Raw genomic sequence first — 21,113 nt, 5'->3', positions numbered from 1 at the left:
ATTGCTGAAACACAGAACTACGATCTCGGCTTATAATTTTACATTCAGCTTTTCAATTAAATAAAAAATGATTAGCAAAGAGGTAAGACAAACAAAAGACTTCGGTCAAGAACAAATTTCATCTTGGATCTCGATCTGCATTTTATATATGTTACAGTGGCACCTCCTGAACTTTTGAAGGTTAAGCAAAACGTCCTGAAGCCATTGTTTTAAGCCGAACTTGATATGATTTGAAGCAAAACGACAAGAAATAGAACCGGCCAAGGCACCGAGCTAGACAACCAATTTTTTTTACATGCCACTTCCTGCATTGCTTTTGTTTTTAACTGAAACGTGACCTGCTGGTAAATGAACAGCCAAGCATTTATTGTCACCAGATCTCTGAAGTGACAAGTCTTTAATAAGACTGCCTTCTGCAATAAACCTTTTTTGTAAGAGGAGATGAAAATTGTCCCTCAAAACATATTAGTTAGACTGGATTGATTTATATAACAGCACAGTAGAATAGCAAGTCATGAAGGATATAATAATTATCTTAATAATGTCCACTACAATGATGAACTGAAGCAGTCTGTACATTAGTAGGCTATTTATGTACACTTTGATTGCATTAGGTTTCTCTGCCTATAGTCACCTCAGAAGTGCACCAACAGCTCTGATTCACTCTGTGATGACTTTTAAAGCAAACATTTTTGCCTTTTTAGTAGCTGCCAGTGGAAGTATGACAGGAAAAAAGAAGGTAATGTATACCATTTTTTGTATAATATTCTAGTATTTATGACAAGATAATTTTGTTGTTTGTTTTTTAAGCCTTCCCCAGATGGGTCATTTCCAGACACAGCTATATCACATCCTCTTTTTTTTTTTGGTAAAAAATAAAATCCAAAAGTAATTCCTGGTAAACGGAGACCATGTCTGGACTCACGGAATTACTGAAACAAGGAAACACTGTATTGTCCACTCTCCAAACTGCTGCTTACACCCAATCTTAGCCTGGGGGGGCCGAGAATCTGAAGTAAGGGGAACACTGTCAAAATCCCACAGCAAAGGGCATTCCCAACTGAATGATACTTCTAGCACTGGTAACAGCTGAATACAGGCAGCAAAGATCATCAGTGCTTTCCATGCAAAATCACGCCTCAGCAAGATAAGTAAAAGCAGAAATAATTGTTTCCTCTCTTGGCTGATCTGCAGCATGAGAAGAGCAGAAGACAATCAGAGAAATGTAGAGGTCCCCAGGATGAGGGATAAGGAAAGACATGCAAGAAGAACTGTTGGATTTACACAGGTTTTGCGTGAGTTTTTTTGGTTTTTGAGTTGGTGTTGGGGGGAGAGTGGGGGTGTTTTAGTTTGGGTTTTTTTGTTGTGGGGTTTTGTTTTTTTTTTTTTTTTTTTTTTTTAATGAAGAAAGGCATTGCCATCCAAAGCTGCAAACTGAAAACCGTCCTGCATACCAGTGCAGATGATGCATATGGAGCAGTTTGAAGAAATGGAGCTATTATGAGGGTATATTCAGGTTATACTGAAACCATTGAATGTATTTTTCAGTGGTCATTCAAGATTGCCTGTTGCAACTTCAGATTTTCCAGTATATATCATTCTGTATCCAAAATGAACTGTCTCTCTTTACAGACTACAAATCAACCTCAATGTGTGGGAGTCTCTTGTATTTAGCAAGGCATTTAAGGTACATTTAGTAATACAATATTTTTATGTATTTGTCATGGTACCTTGCATTGCCTTGACACTGCAGAAAAACAAATTGATATGTTTTGTTTAAAATAGACATACCTTGTTTGTCATGGTTTTATGATGATTTCTACCTCTGTTTTCATTTAAATGCTATTAAACGTGTTTGGTTTTAAACAGCCTTTGAGAAATGGTTAGTGATAAAAACATTTAGATAATGGTTCATCTATTTTTTCCACACTGACATATCAGATATGCCCTTTCCTTGCTGAATTCTGAAAGGATGGAAGCAGTGTTACACAATATCCACCACCCCCTATAGTCTTTTTGTTAATCATCCCAAATCAGCTGTTGCTTCACAAATCAAATTTTTAGTCCTTTTAGGCATGCAGTGTGATGCTAATACAAGGCAACAGAACGTTGATTATAGACCACTGGGTAGAACTAGCTGCCCCATTAATAGCATCCAGCTGTCCAGATTCATGCATGAGCAAGAAGGATTTAATAAGTTAAGATGAAGAGTGGTGAAATGCCTGTGATACAAATAAGGACAATAGAGAAGTAATTAGTGTGAGGCAAACCATCTTTTCAAAGCAGAATTAGTTCTGAGGTAAATGACTGTTACTTCATTAATCACTAGGTGTATTGTAAACTTTTAAACTAAACTGCTTTGACACCACAGAGGAAGACAGGATATTACAGAATCCCCGTACATAATTATGAAACTGCAATTAAATTATTTCAAAAGTTGTATGAACCATTCCTACCCAGTGCATGAGAATACAATTCTGACAATCATATGACTATTCTGAGATTATTAAAAAGCATCAGCAATTAAAAACTAACAAAAGAATTGACTATTTACGTCATAAGGAATGATATTTCTTCTTATTCTGAATGGAACGAAATTAGCACAGCCACTGTTTGTGGATGCATTAACCTCACCACACAGTGCTAGACCCAAGCACTGACCATAGTCTGCAGTTCTTGTCCTGCCCAGAAAAGCAGCAACTCATCGGGTGTAGAGTGCTGAGAAAACAGTCACACATTCTCCACAGAAACACCGTCTCGTGTATATTGATGACAAAGTCAAGTGTCTCAGCTGAAGGAAGTCTGTAAGTCTTGAATTAAGGTCTCTCCAGGACAGGACAGCCACGTTTGTTTCAATTCAACAAAACAGGACTTTTGCTCCCAATGATTGAGACATCGGTGTTTTCTAAAATATTTTTGATGCTTCTGTTAGCCCTGTTTCTGGCAATGATGAACATAAAAGCAGAGTGCAAGAAACTGGGCATTCCAAGGCCTACAGTGCTAAAAATATCCATGAATAGCTTGAGCACAATTTGAAGGATTAACTGTTTTAAAAATCATTTAATTAATACAGAAGACTGCTACTCTTTTGGGATCCCCATGTTTTCAGCTGTAGGAAGCATCAGAGTATCACTGACCTCAAACTTCAATTCCGGTAACATGGGAAAGTCGTTATTTTTAGTGTCATCTTTTAAAATCAGAACCTAGAAGCTTGCATATGGAGAGTTTCTGTATTTTTCAAATGTAAAACACTTCTGAAAGAAGCATTCAGAGTACTGTTATTGTACCCTGGCTGTTCATTATCAACTACTGTTTCTTCATTTACTGTTTTGTTCCTCTGTTACTCAGCGATAAAGGGTTTTCTAGAGGTCAGTCTAGGTCAGTCTTCCCCCCCCCCCCCAAACTTTTCCATTCCAGCTATTTTTTGCCTTCTGATCACAGCCTACAAAGACTGAAATCCCCCACCACAAGTTTCTTTCCAAATTGCAAGTACATCCCCAAAACATCATGGTAGTTCTTTACTTCTATATCCAATTGTTACAAGTCTAACAAGCTTCAAATAAAAGTGCTGAAGGTTGAGATTAGCCCATCATTACTTGAAAAATGAACACAATACCATTTTTCTTACTTTATACATCTTGGCCTAAATTTCCTTAGGGTACAGAACTTGGCTGTGTGTTACTCTGATATAATAAACAGTCAATGGTTCCATAAATACCAGGGTCCAGCTTCTCAACTGATGCAAATTGACTTAAATAGAGCTACGCAGACTGACACTAGCTGAGGAAGCTGCTCTGTATATCTAATTATACACACAGCAAAAAAGTCACTAAGAGCTCTATCTCAGTTCAGCCTATTTTACGTAATTAACTGTACAATAAAATGTTCCATGATCAAATAGCTCAGTTCCTTTGAAGTACTCACTTTCCATTTCCTTCCATAAGCACATCTAAGAAGAAATTCCTTTATATGTCCATGAACATTTGAAACTATCATCACTAGAGGCTGCCGTTTTCTATTTTGTGCCTAATCCCAGCTACTCTGGAGAGAAAAGCAAAATCTCCAGCTGGGTGCTGTGACTGCAGGATCAGACTTTTTAAATACGTAATGTTCATCAGTACGACTAGAGTCATGTCAGTTGTGATAGGGACCAAAGCCATGTTCTCCATTTCATTCTACACCGGCCAGACTAGTGCAAAGGCCGAAAAGCTCTCAGACATGAACAAAATGGTCTGGATTTGAATCGGGGACCTGGAGGTGACAGGCTTGCTAAGTAACCTCCCTGGCTTCACTCTGGCTCTCTTCTTTAGTCCTCATTCTAAAAACAAAGATGCATTCATTTTAAGCTCTGTTAACTTGGGGGAGGGGGCAGACAGTAATTAGCATGCCTCAATTACATATATGGTTCGTTTCTTAAACTCCTTGTCAATTCATTACTCCAATTTTTGACAAAGCAGCCTGGATTAAATCCATAAGTAAATGGATTTATGTCGTTTAGTCACTCAGTCACTCCAAAGGCTCAGTGCATTGCTCTACTCCTACAGGAGCTTATGTGCTATCCCCACAGACAAAATTTACTAAGTCCATTACATCATTATTTTCTAAATCAAAATTCTCTACGTATTTTAGTAAATTGCCTCCTAGAATCAGGGTATATAGAGTCTGAGAACTGTTAAGTTAAAATAACTCCGCTTTGGTTATCTCTGCTTTATTTCTCCCTAGAAGCCTTAAAGCCATTCACAGCAGTCCCTGACAGAGTGTGCTGGAATACAATAATATGTCAATTAACTACAGTCAACCAGCTGCTAATAGTATTTCTCCAAAGTGTCTTCATTATTAATGGACAGCACTGTGGTGTGGCAATGTGCTAGAAGACTAACTGAAAAAGAAATTACGACACAGTTCTATGACTAATTATTTTGCATTTTCTAACATTTTCCTATCACGTTAATTAGTACAGTTGTGGTTTTAAGTTCACAGATCCAATCTGACCTCTTTCAGCAACAGCCCACAGAGGCCACCCAGCCAGCAAAACCCTATACTTGTCATATATTTTCATTTGATGAAGCTTTATAAATTATACACCATCTATGGCTTTACATTCATAGATGTTTTCATTAACCACTGAACATTTCGTCAAAACCACTTTCTAGAGCATTTAGAAGAAAATAATGTGGGGAAAAAAGGTAACAGCTCTAAATGACTATGTACGGAATTACTCACATGGGTGCTAAATAATCTAGTCTAAAACTGGGATGTGACAGCTCTGGAGACTATTATATAATATACAGCCCCTTTTGCTCGTACATCATTAGGTCAAACACAGCCCAGGTGACACGTGTCTGAAAGCAGATAGCAGCAGGGGCTGCTTGGTGGCCTGTGTGAAATGCACCGATTGTCTCGATCCAGTTCCAAAGCGACACGAGTCATCATCACAAAAAATGCTCCAGGAGCTGGCACAAATTGACACCCTTGTTGGCTGCCTCAGCGGTGGTGCCAAAGGCTGAAGAGGGTTTGTGATTGCTCTGTTCTTTCACTCACAGACATTGTCATTTCTGATAATGCTGACATCTCAACACATCCACAGCCCAACACCCTTTCAAAAACCCTTCCTCCTCGCATTCTGCCAGGCAGTGTCACTACCTTGGGCAGCAAAAACAGTAAATTACCAGAATACCTTAGCTGGCACACATAGACTGTTTCTAGAGATACACTGTAATTAAGTTCAAATCTCATTACTTTTCTAAACAAATGTGAAAGTTCGAGCAGTAATGCAGTGCATAATGAACAACAATACATCATTAAAATGTAGGACTGCTGCATTATAGTTCAGAGATAGTAAATGGTTTGATAGCATTTCATGTCCAATTTTGTTTTAAATAACAGCTGTCTGTGCTTCTCCATGTCCCTGCAGGAGGAAAAATCAAAGCTAATGCAGAAAAAATACTACCCTCCTCCTCCTTTCCAAAAGGAATTCTTCAGCTATTCTGTCAATTTAAATCTAAAAATAACTAGGAAAAAAACAAAACTTGGAAAGAAGAAAGAATGCCTTCCTAATTGCCTATTAATTGCTATACCCAATTGTAACTTCCTTTTGCACTAGCAAGTAACATCATTTGTGCCATTATAGGCTCTCGAGAATCCTGCCAACAGAGAATGTGCATGGCAAATAATTGATTCAACCTGCTACTTCCCACAGGGTCAATAAGGAGCAGCTGGACTTGAAACCCCTACCTAAAAACAACGGCTGCAACACACAAGATAGACCCAGAGCAGAGGTACAGTCTTTGTTTCCTCTCTCCTGATCCAAAGTGCTTAGTCATATGCCCAGGCAATAGAGCAGAATATAAAGAGACAAGTTCACCACTCACGCAGGGGGCAGAACAGCGATGACTGAAAGGGAAAAATTGCAAAGGGAAAGAAGGTACAAATGAGGGGAGAGCAAGACATACTGAACCTGCCAGAACCCTGTATCAGGAGTTCATTTTTACTCTATGCGACTGCTCTGGATATGTAGGACATCCAAAATCAACTTTTTCCACCAGCAAGCTTCAGAAAACCCAATAGCTAACGCTGCACTTTCAAGGTCTATTGCAGCTTTCCCTTTCAACTAGGCTATCTGGGAACTAAGAAACCAGATCAAATAGCTTCTCAGCACTTCACTCCTAAAGTTCCTGCAACACTCCAGGTAAAAGACAGTGGCAGCCTACCTTGCTCCTGCTTATTCCCAGTCCTGACCAAAGGGAAAAACCCATACATGCTCTTCATGGCTATCCACGGCTCGACATCTGCCCTCTTTTGCCAGACCTTACCCACCGGACCACAGCAGGATCCCTTTTTCCCCCCCATACAAAACATAGGAGGTGACCACAAATTGCCAATAAAGACAGGTTACTGACTATTTACATGGAAATCCCAGTCCACTGAGCAATCTAGTGTTGAAGCAATATTTATACTTATTATTATCTGCCTGTAAAGAATTCTTTATTAACTTAATAGTCTCTGAAAAATCTTACAGTTATCTATTTCCCTCTCAGCTTCTGCTATTTGGAGGCATCATACAAGCTAGATTTATTTTTGTAATACCATGGCTATAAATTGCATGTGATGGGATTGTCCCTTAAATACATCTCTGTCTCAAAGTGAGCCTTGCAGAATCTGAAACACCATGCTCGCAACACCACAAGTGCTAGTAAATATACAACTATATTTTCTGAAAATACTTGTACTTTCAACATGGGAGCGAATTCAGTCTTTTCATCTACCTCCTGTAAGAAACACTAACATTGCCATCGTTAAAGATACTAATGCCTGCTCTTCCTCGTTAGCAACTGTGATGCAAAAATTCTCTCTCTGCTAAAATTTAGGAGAGCTTTGAGGACTCGTGTTAGTCTATAGAAGCTTACCCTCTGGATTTACGCTCAGAGCTCTGAATTACAGGTATCTTTGATCATCTGCGATATTGCAGTTTCTTACGTACGCAACTCCACCTCGCTAATAGAAGCTTCAGTACCAACAGCATGCCAGGCACTTTCCAAATTCCCATGAAGACTTGGACCCCATCCTGAGGAGCATACACGCATAAGCAAGCTGTAGTTATAATGAGATTTTATTCTCATATGATATGCCCCATAAAAATCACACTGGAAAAAAATGCCTAGGGTATTCTACAAATAAGTATGCATATTAATTAGATATTGCACTTATGCTATTTAAAGATGTGTCAATGTTCATATAATCCCAACAAAAATTGAGGGCAGTTGTGCCTCAACTTTCTGAAAGGAAATATATTTGCTTCAAAAATATTAATGAACTTAATAGGGTGTCTGTAGGGAGAGATTTTAACAGGGAACACACAGAGCAGTGAGGCAACAGAGTCACAGCGAAAGTCTACTGACTACTCTTACGGACTAAAGCATGTAATTTCTATTTTGCCTTTTGAATCATTTCTCCATCATGAGGTTATCATCACACAGATCGTATATTATTAGTATGCAGTCCCAAAGGAAGATGTTTGTTTAAATGTCCACAGGGAAGAGGTTATCATCTGACGGGTATCAAGATTAAATTCAGGGGAGTCAAAGTGCTATGTGATGAACTTCCTTCATATTAGGGCAAGGTTTGCGCAAAACAGTAAGCAGCAGTGCAAGTTCTAAGACCTTTTCCACACATGGAAAAGACATTTGACATGCACTCCTGCAAAAGAAGGTGAAAGTAGAAAGAATTAATGAAATTAATCAAATATACCATACTTTAGCAATAAAACAATAGTTACACATTAACATCTCAACTAAAGGATAAGACTATGAATATGCAAATAGAAGACTAAGGCTTTTTAACCTTTTGGCTTACAAAACCCAAAGGGACTTTAAAAGAAAGGTGAAATTTCCAGCAGAGGCGGCTGAAAGTCACATATAAAACCCTTTCCCCCAACCTGAGAACATGTAGCTGGATTGAAGCTTAAATACACAGTCCCTTCGAAGTGTGTGGAAAAGCTGGATGGAAGAAGCCAGAAAAGAATGCGGAACCTGAAAAATCCATTCCTCGCACCTCATCAAATCCAGGACATTTGGAGATGGGCTCATGAAAGGCCTTAGTTTCTTGCAAGGGGGAGAAATCAGGAAGACACCTATCCCCCTGCATTTATTGTGCATCGATCATGTGGATGAACATGTAGCAGCTGGTTCTTAGGATTTTATTTCAGACTGTGAAATGGCAGTGTATTAGCATGTGGTATTTTTGGTCTAATAGCAAAGACAAGACAAATACACTGGGTCAGAAAAGTTCAATACTCCTGGTTCAGAAAAGCATCCCAAATTCAGTTCTGGTAATATTAAAATGCACTCGTGAATCAGGAGGAAGACAGACAGAAAAGCAGAGAGACATGGGCAACTCCAACCTGGTTAGTTACACGGCATAACTGCGAGTCAAATCTGTGCCCTGTGCCATGGTGACTTTCATTTCAACTGTAAAATTATACTGCTTTTAAACCTACTTAATTCTGCTTTAACACTCAGCCAGTATTTATCTTCTTAACCACTGATTATTTTCTAGTTATATTACTAGTCCCAAAGTACATTCATCTTTTTTTTAATGTAAAAAAAGAAAATAAGGCTTCAATAAATGAATCCAATTTATATTTCGTAGCTGTAAACAGCCTATGCTAGTAAAAATTAATCTTCACTCCGTTATCTCATGAGCGATCAGGTTAGAAGCAAGGTGAGAACCTGAGCAAGTCTTTTTGTAGCCTTTGTTCAAAAACTCTTCTCAGGAAGCACTGTTTATTCCTACTGAAATGAAGAATTTCATACTCACCTAAATTTATTCTCCATTTTTTCATTAATCCCAAATAAATGAAAGAATCACATAATCTGTCCTGAAGTCTAAGTAGGAAGGTGAGACATACCCTTAAACTGTGCTCACATTTGAATTTAATTTAAGCAAGTTGTTCTGTATTAATTATCAGGTATTTTATCTTGGAAGCCTGCCAGTCATTCCCATGTTTCCACAGGTTCTTATTGTCAATGCTCCCCACATCCACAGTGCTCTTCTCATCTGTTCTGTCATTTCATACATAATAGACCCATTTTTCACCTTCCCAGGAATACAGTATGATACAGAACCTATGAAGTATGTGGCCAATATCATCTAACCTATTAAATGTCAGAATCATATATCTCAAACTATATGTCAAGATCCTGTAGTCTAGCAGCAATAAACTCATTTTGTTCCTCACAGGGAATGCACTCCGGCTATAAGAATCCACGCAGGTTTCCTTCTGTATAGATTTGATTGTGACCTACTGTTGATGGCTAACATGCTTGGAGATGATGGTAGGAGTTGGCCAGATAAAATCTTGGATGGGAAGGCAGAATAAAACTTACCAAATATTCCCTTTCTAGTTAGCTAACTCGTACCAGTTTGGTCCCTTTTAGAGTGATCCGATGCTTGTTCCAGTATGAGACTCACCTAATGTATTTTTATATTTCATTGTTTTTTCACCCTCACATACCATGCTGGACATTCTGCTTTGGGGAAAATTGTAGGCAACACAACTGAATTTAAATCGAACAGAAGGGACAGCTTTCCAGAAGCTAAACAGCTACGTGAGTTTATTGGAAACAGAACACCAAAAAGCAGACATCGTACGCTCTGCAGGATGCCAGGAAAGTGCCAGCAAAACAAAGCATGTGCTCTTGGCTCGTGTGGAAGGGCCGCTGCCCATGCCAGCAGAGTGGCTTCACTTAGCACCGCATTGTGCGCTGCGGCTGGGCAGGCAGCGCAGCCGTCAGCTGGTAGCCGTCCTCCCCGACCGCACGTGCTTCCAGCACATGCTGGGCTGCACAGCTAAAGCACCTCCAGGGCACTCGGAGAAGCCCAGGTCACATGCACAGACGTTTCTCGTCTGCAAAGGCCGATGAACATGTCACCTGAGAGTCAGTTCAGAGAACTGAAAACCCTACAGCCGAAGGAAACCCCCAAATCAAAGACATCCTCTGCAGGCTGCAGCTGTGGAGCAGGAGGCTGGGCACCGGGCTCCCTGCCCCGAGGCCGAGCCAAAGGGACCCTCCCCTGGTTTCTGCCAGCACCCTGATGGGACCTGGGCGGCTGACTGGCATCAGGGACAGACTTCAGCTGGCCACCTGGTTTATCTGCTGCTGGCAACTGCCTGGCCATACCCATCCTCAGCAGACAGCTTCCACTGTGAGTCTCGCAAAACTGTCTTCATGATGGGAGCCTCCTTGCAAACCTCCACAGAGCAAAAAGACAAGCCTTCTCCTGCCTCTCCTTCCTCTTACCACATCTCAGCTCAACTCCTGCTAAGATCCAGCTGTAATCCACAGATACAGTTCAGTCGGACATGAAAGTATAGCAAAACATAAATCACGACAGGTTTATTACTATGAAGAGCTCGGAAGCAAAACAAAGATTGTAACAGCAATTTCTCTGTTACAAAGTATTTTCTACATGTATCTCACTAAAACTACATGGATTGCTAGTCCTCATTTATTTATCTATTTATTCCTACCTACCCATGGGGTGAGCAGCACAAGCCTGTTTAAAGAGTCAAGTCTCCAGAAGGGTAGCAACAGTAACTGAATCTTCCCAAAACAAAGGCTGGACCTCTTCTGCATTGGGCTGATTTGACAAGCCAGTTGAAATTACTGGAATTTCTGGCTGAAAGACAGTACTGAAATAAAGGGATGTTATCATGATCTTTTTTGTCATGCAAGAAGTAACAGGAAAGGAAAAAAGTGTAACATTGTTTCTATTGAATTTTTTTAAGGTCTTTTCACACAGCTCACTACAGTACCCAGGCCCCTCCAAATGTACAGAAATGAGGAGGAAAAAAAAAAAATCAAAGAAACAAGACAAAATCTCAACCCTGAACTAGCGACACTTTTAGCTACACGCCTGTAGAATTTTCAAGGTATTCAGGTTCCTGTTATCATAGCTGCCATTTAATTGTAAGGATAAAAAGAATAAATGCTTTGACAAATTTCAATTACTAGATAGTTAACTACTGTAAACACAAAAGAACCCACGCAGAGACCTGTCTTGTATTAGTGACACTCATTAGCTATAATGGAGTTACAGGAGTTGTTATTTATGCAGTACACTAAGTGTATATAAACCTTTACAAAGATGTATTCATTGAAAACATCTACACTATGCACAGAAGTGGATTTTCTTGATCCTCAACAAATTTTAGGGGGAAGGGGTTACAGGAAGCTATGTTTCCAACTCCCCCCCCTCCGTTTTTATTTGGGTCACAAGTAACTCAGAAACCGATCACATGGGACATCGGTCACATGGGACACTCACAGCAATCACGAGCTCTAACATTTCTTTCCAAGGGGGATACCTTCTTGCCTTTCTCTCAATAGCTGTATCAAAAATAACAAAAGCTTTTTCAGTTTAATAAATAAAGTATCACGTGTAATGAATATGGGCTTTGTCTGCTCTGCTTTATCAGCCTTCTACCTGAATAGCAGTCTGAAGAATATACAAGAAAGCATCACTGCCTTGGCAGCTTACTTATCATTTCAGAAAATGACTTGTCTGTTGGGATGACAGTTAGGTTTGGGCATTGGGGACAAGCACTGAATCTCTCTGAGCCCAGTGAGAGAGCAGCTACACAGAGCAAGTAAATCATTTTAATTTTGTACAAGTTGAAAAGCATTTTTCCTTGACTTCAGCTAGATGACAGTGGCATGATGGCTGATTTTCATTTCAATCAGAGCAGCATATGATTACCACCTAATTGGAATGTAGAAATAGAAAGGAGATCATTTTTTAACCTACCCAAGAGAACAGTGCTGGGGGAGGGGAAGAGATTATGTTAATCAAATGATACTGGCATATAAGAGCTACCAAAATAGCCGCCTGAATTTTTATCGGCACCCTTACCGTCCTTGAGGATGTCAGTGGCTTCAATCGAAACCTGTATTTTCAGAGCTTTATTTCTGAGTAATAAATATACTTCAAAATAAATACATGTCACTGCAGGCCCAAACTTGTAATAAAAGATATCACCTTAGGCATAAATACATTTTTTTTTTTTTTTCAAAATTACACATAGTTTTGTTGACAACTGTGAAACTGTAAGCATGAAAACTACCCAAGCAAAACCAAAAGTAATACTATCTTAGGGGGACTTGTTTGCATTAGTTGATTTTAAAAAAAAAAATTACTTTCATTAATTAAATTGTCAGCTAGCTACTCCACTCCTTTTTGGAATAAATGTAGAAACTTAGTTGTTCTGCCTAGGGGAATATAACCAAGGTTACGTTAAAGGAAACTGCATCAGACAACATTTTCGAAGACACACTGTCTCCATCTGCCTCCTTCTGTAAAGATAAAGACAAGACCTCATCTCAAGATGCCACTTTGTTTAATTGTCCCTGAAGAACAAAGAGCCGAAATTAGGTTGCTGAGACCACCAAAGGGAGGGGGAAAAAGAAATAAATAAATAAAAAAAAAGAAATTACCTTTCAGGCAAGCAGTCCACAGAAACGCTGGAATTGGGTTGCCCTGATGTTTTCATGGGCTCAGGAGGTAAACAAAACATTTTGTTAGCTGCCTGACCCGATTTTGAAGGGAGAGACATGGGAAATGTTCCTACCCTGCTGTCTTACACCTCCTAGGTATATGCCTACCTAACATAACACTGCTTAGCATAGATACTGCCAGACTAACATGCTACCCAAATGGATACCATGGGGTGCCATGCTTACCTGCAGAGAGCTGCACATGACACAAAGTTGTGATCATGTTAGTGTACCCCAAAATAAAGCTCTAGTGCTTTTAAAAGCTCACTGAGGCACACCTGCACTACCCTGCCTTGTGCAATAGAGAACAGCAGCAACTGTTCTGTCTCCCTTTGCTCTGTCCTCCCAGGCAGTGGCTGTCCAGCAGGACATCTACCTCTCTCCAAACTAGGCACCAGTACCTCACACCATTTTAGGTGCTGGGGGTATCCTGCCTGGCACAGATATCCATCTGGAGGCCAATAGCTCTCCTGTGGGTCCTGTGCCATATCTGCCAGGCCATGCAGCAGTCCTGTCCTCCCTTGGGCACCTAAGACCAGTGTTCTTTTTATTTCAGCAACAATAACTCTATTGAGCCAAGATGCCTCAAGCAGGCTTAGGCCTCGGTGGCCAACATACAGCGCAGCTGGTTTAAATCCATGCTGGACCTCTCAGCTGCATCTTACACTTGAGAAAGGTGCTCCCTCACTGTCCTATTCTGGCCCTTCCTGACCAGAAGGAGACACCTGCTTACCATAGCATCAGGGTGATGAGCTCCATGAGGACAAGGAAAACAGCATAATCCCTGAAGCTCTGCTTTTTCATCACAGATCTTCCCTTCCTTGAATTCCTACGCACTCTCCTCACCCTTAGAAACTTAATTGCTCACACAGCTTTTATCAGCAGGATAAATATCCCTCCACCCACGTCCACAGTCCCCATTGCAGGGAGCATTTCCTCAGCTCTCCCTGCTCTCATACACCCACAGCTCCTGCTGGCGAGGCAAGGCCAGCCCAACCCCTGCATGCCACCAAGGCACAAGTGCGTATGGGAATCAGTGCACAGGAAAGATAATTCCATTTTGACTATCTCAGTAGTGGAAAATATCACCATGATTTGGATGAAGCACAGTAAAAAATGAAGCACAGGTGCAGGGCACCCGTGCTGTGGTGTGCCTAACTTGACAAACCAGGTGTTTCCTCCTGAAAATTTTTGTCATGAGGAGTATAGCATGTGTGATCCTGCCCCCCCCCCCCCAAAAAAAAAAAAAAAAAAAGAGTTCCACTAATTTCAGCTGTACCAAGATTTTGCTCATCCTGTTTTGCTGCAAACACGCAAATTTTTTTTGGCAGTAGGATAATGCATAACTACACGCTAAAACACAGGGACCTAAATATCATGTACTTCAGGCAAAATAAGAAAAAATATCTCTTCAGTAGTGATTCTAATGAAAAGGAATCAGGAACGTGTTGATTTTTTTTGCATCTATGTGCTTCTAATCTGTATCAGTGTGCTGGTTTTGGCTGGAGTAGAGTTAATTTTCTCCATAGTAGCTAGCATGGGGCTATGTTTTGGATTTCTGCTGAAAACAGTGTTGATAACACAGGGATGGTTTCGTTGCTGCTGAGCAGTGCTGACACAGAGTCAAGGCCTTTTCTGCTTCTCACCCCACCCCACCAGCGAGGAGGCTGGGGGTGCACAAGAAGCTGGGAGGGGACACAGCCAGGACAGCTGACCCCAACTGACCAAAGGGATATTCCACACCGTATGACGTCATGCTCAGCATATAAAGCTGGGGGAAGAAGGAGGAAGGGGGGGGACATTTGGAGTGATGGCGTTTGTCTTCCCAAGTCACCGTTACACGCAATGGAGCCCTGCTTTCCTGGAGATGGCTGAACACCTGCCTGCCCATGGGAAGCAGTGAATGCATTCCTTGTTTTGCTTTGCTTGCGTGTGCGGCTTTTGATTTACCTATTAAACTGTCTTTATCTCAACCCACGAGTTTTCTCACTTTTACATTTTCTTCCCCCATCCCACTGGGGGAGAGCGAGCGAGTGGCTGTGTGGGGCTTAGTTGCCAGCTGGGGTTAAACCACAACAATCAGTTATTCCAATGGAACACACATTGCAATCACACTTTCCTGGTGCTTGTTCTACCTGCCACAAAAAAAAAAACCCAAACAAACATGACCCTCTCTCCACCACCCCCAAAAACGTAGGGGATCCAGTATTTAAAGGTGTCACAATTCTTTTGTGATACCGTTATGGGAAATCAGGTGGCAATATCTTAAACCTTGCCAAATTATCCCTGAAAGAAACATTCTGAACTGTTCAAAGAGCTTAATGTGCATTTTTAAATGAATCCCAGTGTATAATTCCCTAAAGGATGGGATCCAATTCTATTTTGTACTCTGAAGAATTCTATTAAACCTTTAGAGCACTTTGTGAAATGCGAAAACACAGTTTGCTAAAAAGATAGCCTAGGTGGTCTGCAGTAAATTAACTCAGTACTGCTGACTGTGGCCATTCTTGTGAGTTTGCTCCAAGGGATTTCTACGCTTACAGTATAACACCATTTACCAGCTTCTAAACTAGATTTGCCCTCTGGCTGCCAGTCAGCAGACCTTGGTGTAAAACATGGCCAGAAATTAGTTTGACTAAGACTTGCATTTCAAGACCAGAACAGTGCTGTGTGTTACATACAACTACGCCCAAACCATTACTTACAATACTGTTGTTTTTCGCTAGTGGACTTCATGTAGTTAAGTTTTAGGCTGCTAGACTATGATGGCTGCTGCCTTGCCTGGCTGGTGTTCCGTGTTCAGTAAGTTACAATAGATCTCTCTCTGTGTTGCTTTGTAACAATTAACCTCAGAAAGGAGCTAACTCCATTTGCATGGTAATGAGACATTCATCTGAGCGACATCAGAGTTAAGCATGCTAATAAGTTTTTATGCAAACACCTGAGGGGTCAAGCACAACAATGGACTTGGATAAGAAAACCTTTTATTAAATGCAAATCACTTTTCTTGTAAACACTATGACAGAGAACTTCATAGGGCTAACACACCTTGCAAGAATGGAGTCATTTAGGTTCTATTTTCAGGCCCCCAGGCTAAGGAACATAGCCACCGATTGATTTGTATTTTGAATTAATGTCAGTGTGGATAAAAATCTTCATTATAGCATCAAAGGAGAGAAGTACTACAGGAAGGTAGAGAGGAGAAAACAACAATATTGCCTTATCTTTCACAAATTTGTCACAGTTTCCTGGGATGCAGGAAGGCAGATAAGACACTGCTGCTGTAGAGCACAATGAAAGACTTACAAATTTGTCAGGTTTCCATCTTATTCACCTATCTGTTTTTGCCAAGTGTATTTTAATGTAGGCAAACTTCCTAGTGAAGCAGGCTATCATTTTGGTCTCTATCTTGCACTAAAACTTCTTGAATTCATTCAATCAATTCACATTCTATGTGCAAAGAGTTTGAGATCTTAGTTAGGACAACCAGTACCAAACATTACCAAGGGGATAACGAGCTGCCAAGCATCTTTGGGACTAAAGGAGCAGAACCTGGACAGGATTTCTCCCCCCCAAGGCAGATTGCACATGAAGGAATGAAGGGAAGAAGCTGACCTTGATTCATTGAACTCTGGCACAGCCAAGTGAAGGCGGCCTCTTTCATTCAGGAGAGGCTGTTAGCAGGACACACTGACTCATTTTGACAGCATACACAGTGTCAGGGGAGTGGTTCTGGTTAGTGGTAACAGGCGTGAAACATGGGCAGCCCTCCGAAAAGCTGGCCTCGCGGCAAATCGTTAGAGGTTTTGCTCACGGACTAGAACATGTGAATTTAAATATCCAGTGGGTGTAGCGGGAGTTGCTCTATCTTTATGACAGAAGCTTATAGAAAGGGCTATATCATATGGTTATCCGCAGTAAGAGGAGACTATACTGTTGAGACACAGAGAGTCCCTTTCATTTCTGTTGCTGTATGATGAGCTACTTTTGGGAAAAGTTTGGGTGATGTATAATATTACTACTCAAAGACCAAAATCTAATCCAAGGGAATAAGCGTACACAATACAAAAGGGATCAGATTGACACCTGGCACAGAGCTACATCAGTTCATTTAAAACAGATGAACTACGCTCACCTTGCTATACGCGTTAAACAACAGCAACCCAACAACTGTAGGCTTCTCAAAGATCCCTTTCACTGCAGAAGTTCCTGCTACCTTCAATACAATTGTTAAGTATTTTTATTTTGCTGCTGACCTATTTATGACATGTAAAACATGCTAGTATGCCACAGTCTAAAATTCAAGCCAGCAGATTGCAGAAAAACCTTATGAAGAGGGAAAGCTTTGTACAAGTACAACGCTATGGATAACTGGACCTTCAAAACGTATCTTGACTGAAACCTAGTACTCCGCTTCCTTCGAAAATTAACAAAAGCTCTTGGGCATTAGCTCTGAATTGTCATATTCACTGATATGTAGTAATTGCATCAAATGCATCACATGTACGTCTTCAAGTGCATCAAACAGCATGAGATATCAGCTTGGTGAGTTTGGGATTCAGGGTGTTAGGAAACATTTAATATAACAACTATTAGCTATACTAGTCCAAATTCAAAAAACAGCTGTGATGTAAGCTCAGTAGGATAATTTTTAACAATTGTTTTGTAGTCAGGACAGCCTGGGCTCCTTTCACTGTCCAAACTTTGTAAGCTACAGCTACTTATTTAAAAATAATTCAGATTAAATTGGAGTTTGTGGAGAGCAAGACAGCAGGTTTAGAGCTAGGCAGCCAAGAAGGCCAAGAATTAGAAGGGAATTTGTTACAGAGAGTGAGAAAGGAGGAATCATGCATATTCAGTGTTCATAGTCTACGCTAATCTGTGTGGACCATAAATACAGTGGCATTTTGCAAACACAGGTCAAAATACATAAAAAATTATTATAACTCAGATAAGAGTCCTGAACATACATGACAAACACTGGCACTTCAATCACTATCTGCTATGAACCTAAAATCTTCTTCCAAAACAGACCTGGAGCTTTCTGATGACAAGGGGAGGAACTCACTTGAAGTCTATGGAGGGAACCAGAAAAATGGAAGCAACACACTAACTTAAAAGAAAGAGGGAAAGGTGATACGCAGGGCATACAAGAGTATCCAGGCCAGAAGCAGAGAAGGGAGAGAAAGGAGAAAAAAGGGAAGAATGAAAGTGTATTGAAAGTGAAAGTTGTCTTATAGCTGAGAAGCAATGGCTGAACCATAGACCAAAATACTTCAGAAAGTTTTCATTGAGAAAACTTCTACACTTTGATAGGCAGTCTACCAAATGGAGTCAGGTTTCTTGTAATACCACTAAGACAAAAGAAATTAAGGGGTGTATATACAATACATACTCAGCTTTTGAGGAAGAAAAGCTTACTTCTGGAGCCAAAAAATTTTTTTAGCCTATTTTTTAAATTATGCGGTAAAAATGCAACTAAGAGAAATTATAAGACGGCAAAGCAATGCAAACATAGAGGTTCTAGCACTACACTTAAGGGTTAAAATTACATACTTACAGACTAGATTCCCAAAAATATAAGCCTAGAGCTAGGCTGATGACACTTAGGCCCCTATAGTGTTAACAAAGGCCATCCATCCAAAACTCCTGCTTCACTGCTCAGATCTCTAAGTCACAGGAAGCTACCAAGTGCTCAGTGCTACAAAGAACCAGCGTCCGAACATGTATGCACTCCTCAGTGTACCTTCAGGCTTGAAAACCTCAACCTACCATTCAAATCTAAACATCGTATTTCCTTTCATTTCAAAGCTGGTAAAAAAACCAAACCAAACCACATAAAACTGCTAAATTCATACCCTCACGTATCAGATTCTCGTGACAAAAAGGCCCCGTGAATATATTGCTAGAGGAAAAATACTACTAATTAGGTCCCTGTACCCAGTGCTTCTCCACTGGATGCTTTGTTAAATATTTTCAGACAAAAATACTGAACAACTCTAGCTGTCCGAAATCTGCTGGCTGCCATCATGAGGAAACTGGCATATCTTCAGTTTAAGACATTATGATTATTTTATTTGTTCTGTCACTTCTTAGTTGCATGTCTCCAATTCAACTCTAGGAACTATCAGCCTGCTAAGGACTCAAACCAGAGAAAGACAAAAACTAGCAAGGGGGGATATGGAGATGTTCCTGTTAAAAACATTTTTTTTTGTCTTGTAAAAATAATCACCATCATGTTGTCACTGGAAGAAGACCAGTCTTGTTAAAAATTCACAGTTATATCACATATTTAGTGAGCGCTCCAGGGAAAATGAACACTTAACTGTAAAGCAAACCAAAAATTAATGAAAATAGAATACACTATCATACAGCTTTTTACTGTAAAGTGACCCCTGGAACACCACTGACCTTTGATGGCTGTTTCCACTGACAACTGTTATATACATTTCCCTTCCAAGAATCTCCTCATTGTTGCATGAAAACTCTGATGCTCAGAAACAGCTTAGGAAGAGAATAGTCTTTTACTTTGCCAGGAAAGATTACAATGCACAGGAAATGCACAGTATGGTTTCAAACAGAGGTATTTCCCTTCAACTCCAGTGTAGCTTTTAAATATAACAATCTTCCCCTGGCTATATTGTCCCGACCTGGTTTCATTGGTCTTAAGACTAAATAATAAAAGACTTGGAGGCTCAAGCCTCTGTCTACTCTTTTCACAGTTTTGGAGTCAAAGACCATGATCTTGAACAGAAATTTGGGAAATTTATACTTTATTCCATACCTCATTGTGATTCTTGCTTAACCATTCCTTAATAGTGTTAAGGGCAATGACAGCAGCAGGCTCATTTGGAAAACCTAAAGACAGAAGAAATGAGAGATAAATAAAAGGCACATATTTTTCTATACATACAAGAAAACAAAAAACTGGGTTCCCCCCCCTGCCCATTTTTTGGACTATTTTGAGATTACAGTTGTCAACTCCCTTCTTCACAGATTTGTATAAAGGTTTTAGGTAACATCAATTACTTTTTTTGCCCAGCTAAACAAATTGAAAATAGGGCCAGTGATTTTTTTTTTTTTTTGTTTTGTTTTGGTTTTTTTTTTTAAAACTCCAGTTAGAAAAGCTCCACAGCTCAAGCGAAGTAGAAACAATAGAGAGCTATACATGTGTCATACTAGGCAGGCAACAATATAACACATATATCACAGTAACAAATACTAGGCTTACATTTCATGGCATGCAAGAAAAATTCAGACATCTCTTAAGGCATAAGGGCTTTCTTAAGGCTTTCTTCCTTTAATCCATCTGTCAGCAGAACTATACAACACTATGACCCCAATGCCATAGACCTTATAAGGATAGAAATGTCTGAGTTAGAAATCTCTTAATTTATGACCTAAAACATAATGAACAACTTTGGAAATTAAGGAATTCATGAAGCATAAGTGTATGAATTTAAGGCCTGATGTTGCATGACATACTAGCAATAGCAACTCCCCCCAGCACTAAACAATATCAGAAGTCTTCCCAGGGACACAGACTTTTTGCTTTGATGGTCTCTATCTATCAAATCTAAAGATGCTTTCATTACTTAGGCAGCCTTAATTTAATTTTCCTTTAAAATCCTAACTTGAGGGCAGCAAATCATTTTTGTGAGGATTTAAAGATAAAAACCCATAAGCTGTATGAATAGCTCTCAGTAGGTTAGATTAATAGAACAGTCTTTGAAGAGGTGGAGCTGCAGGCACCGTGTACAAGCAAGCAATGGCGCTAGACAGAAACAGTCATGAAGTTTGGCATACAGCTGCGTACAGGTAACCTTTTTTACATCACCCCTCGCACCATAAACTGAAATGCAGACACTGCAAAAATTAGAAGATGTGTCCAGCTTTTTGACCTGGCACCTCATCCTCCAAACTCGTATCTTCTTTAACCCTTCTTCAGAACTTGTGCACTGCTAGATTAAAGACAAAAACAAACCAAAAAACCCCCAAAACCCCTCCACCCTCTTTACCCTCTTTGAGTCACATCCCCAAAACATTACTCCCTGCAACTGG

At 40.1% G+C, this 21,113-nt stretch overlaps 1 protein-coding gene across 1 annotated transcript in view; it reads right to left on the bottom strand.

The window, feature by feature from the left end:
• Nucleotides 1-21,113, bottom strand: part of LOC103920882 (O-acetyl-ADP-ribose deacetylase MACROD2-like) — a 260,177-nt gene that overhangs the window by 211,300 nt on the left and 27,764 nt on the right. Inside the window, exon 2 of the mRNA XM_009328740.1 lies at nucleotides 19,837-19,910. The gene's annotated coding sequence lies outside the window, so the exon portion shown is untranslated. The remainder of the gene's footprint in view (nucleotides 1-19,836; nucleotides 19,911-21,113) is intronic.

This window comes from Pygoscelis adeliae, unplaced genomic scaffold, assembly GCF_000699105.1.
Source record: "Pygoscelis adeliae isolate BGI_AS28 unplaced genomic scaffold, ASM69910v1 Scaffold16, whole genome shotgun sequence".
Taxonomy (NCBI): domain Eukaryota; kingdom Metazoa; phylum Chordata; class Aves; order Sphenisciformes; family Spheniscidae; genus Pygoscelis; species Pygoscelis adeliae.
This window is presented reverse-complemented; position numbering and strand designations above follow the sequence as displayed.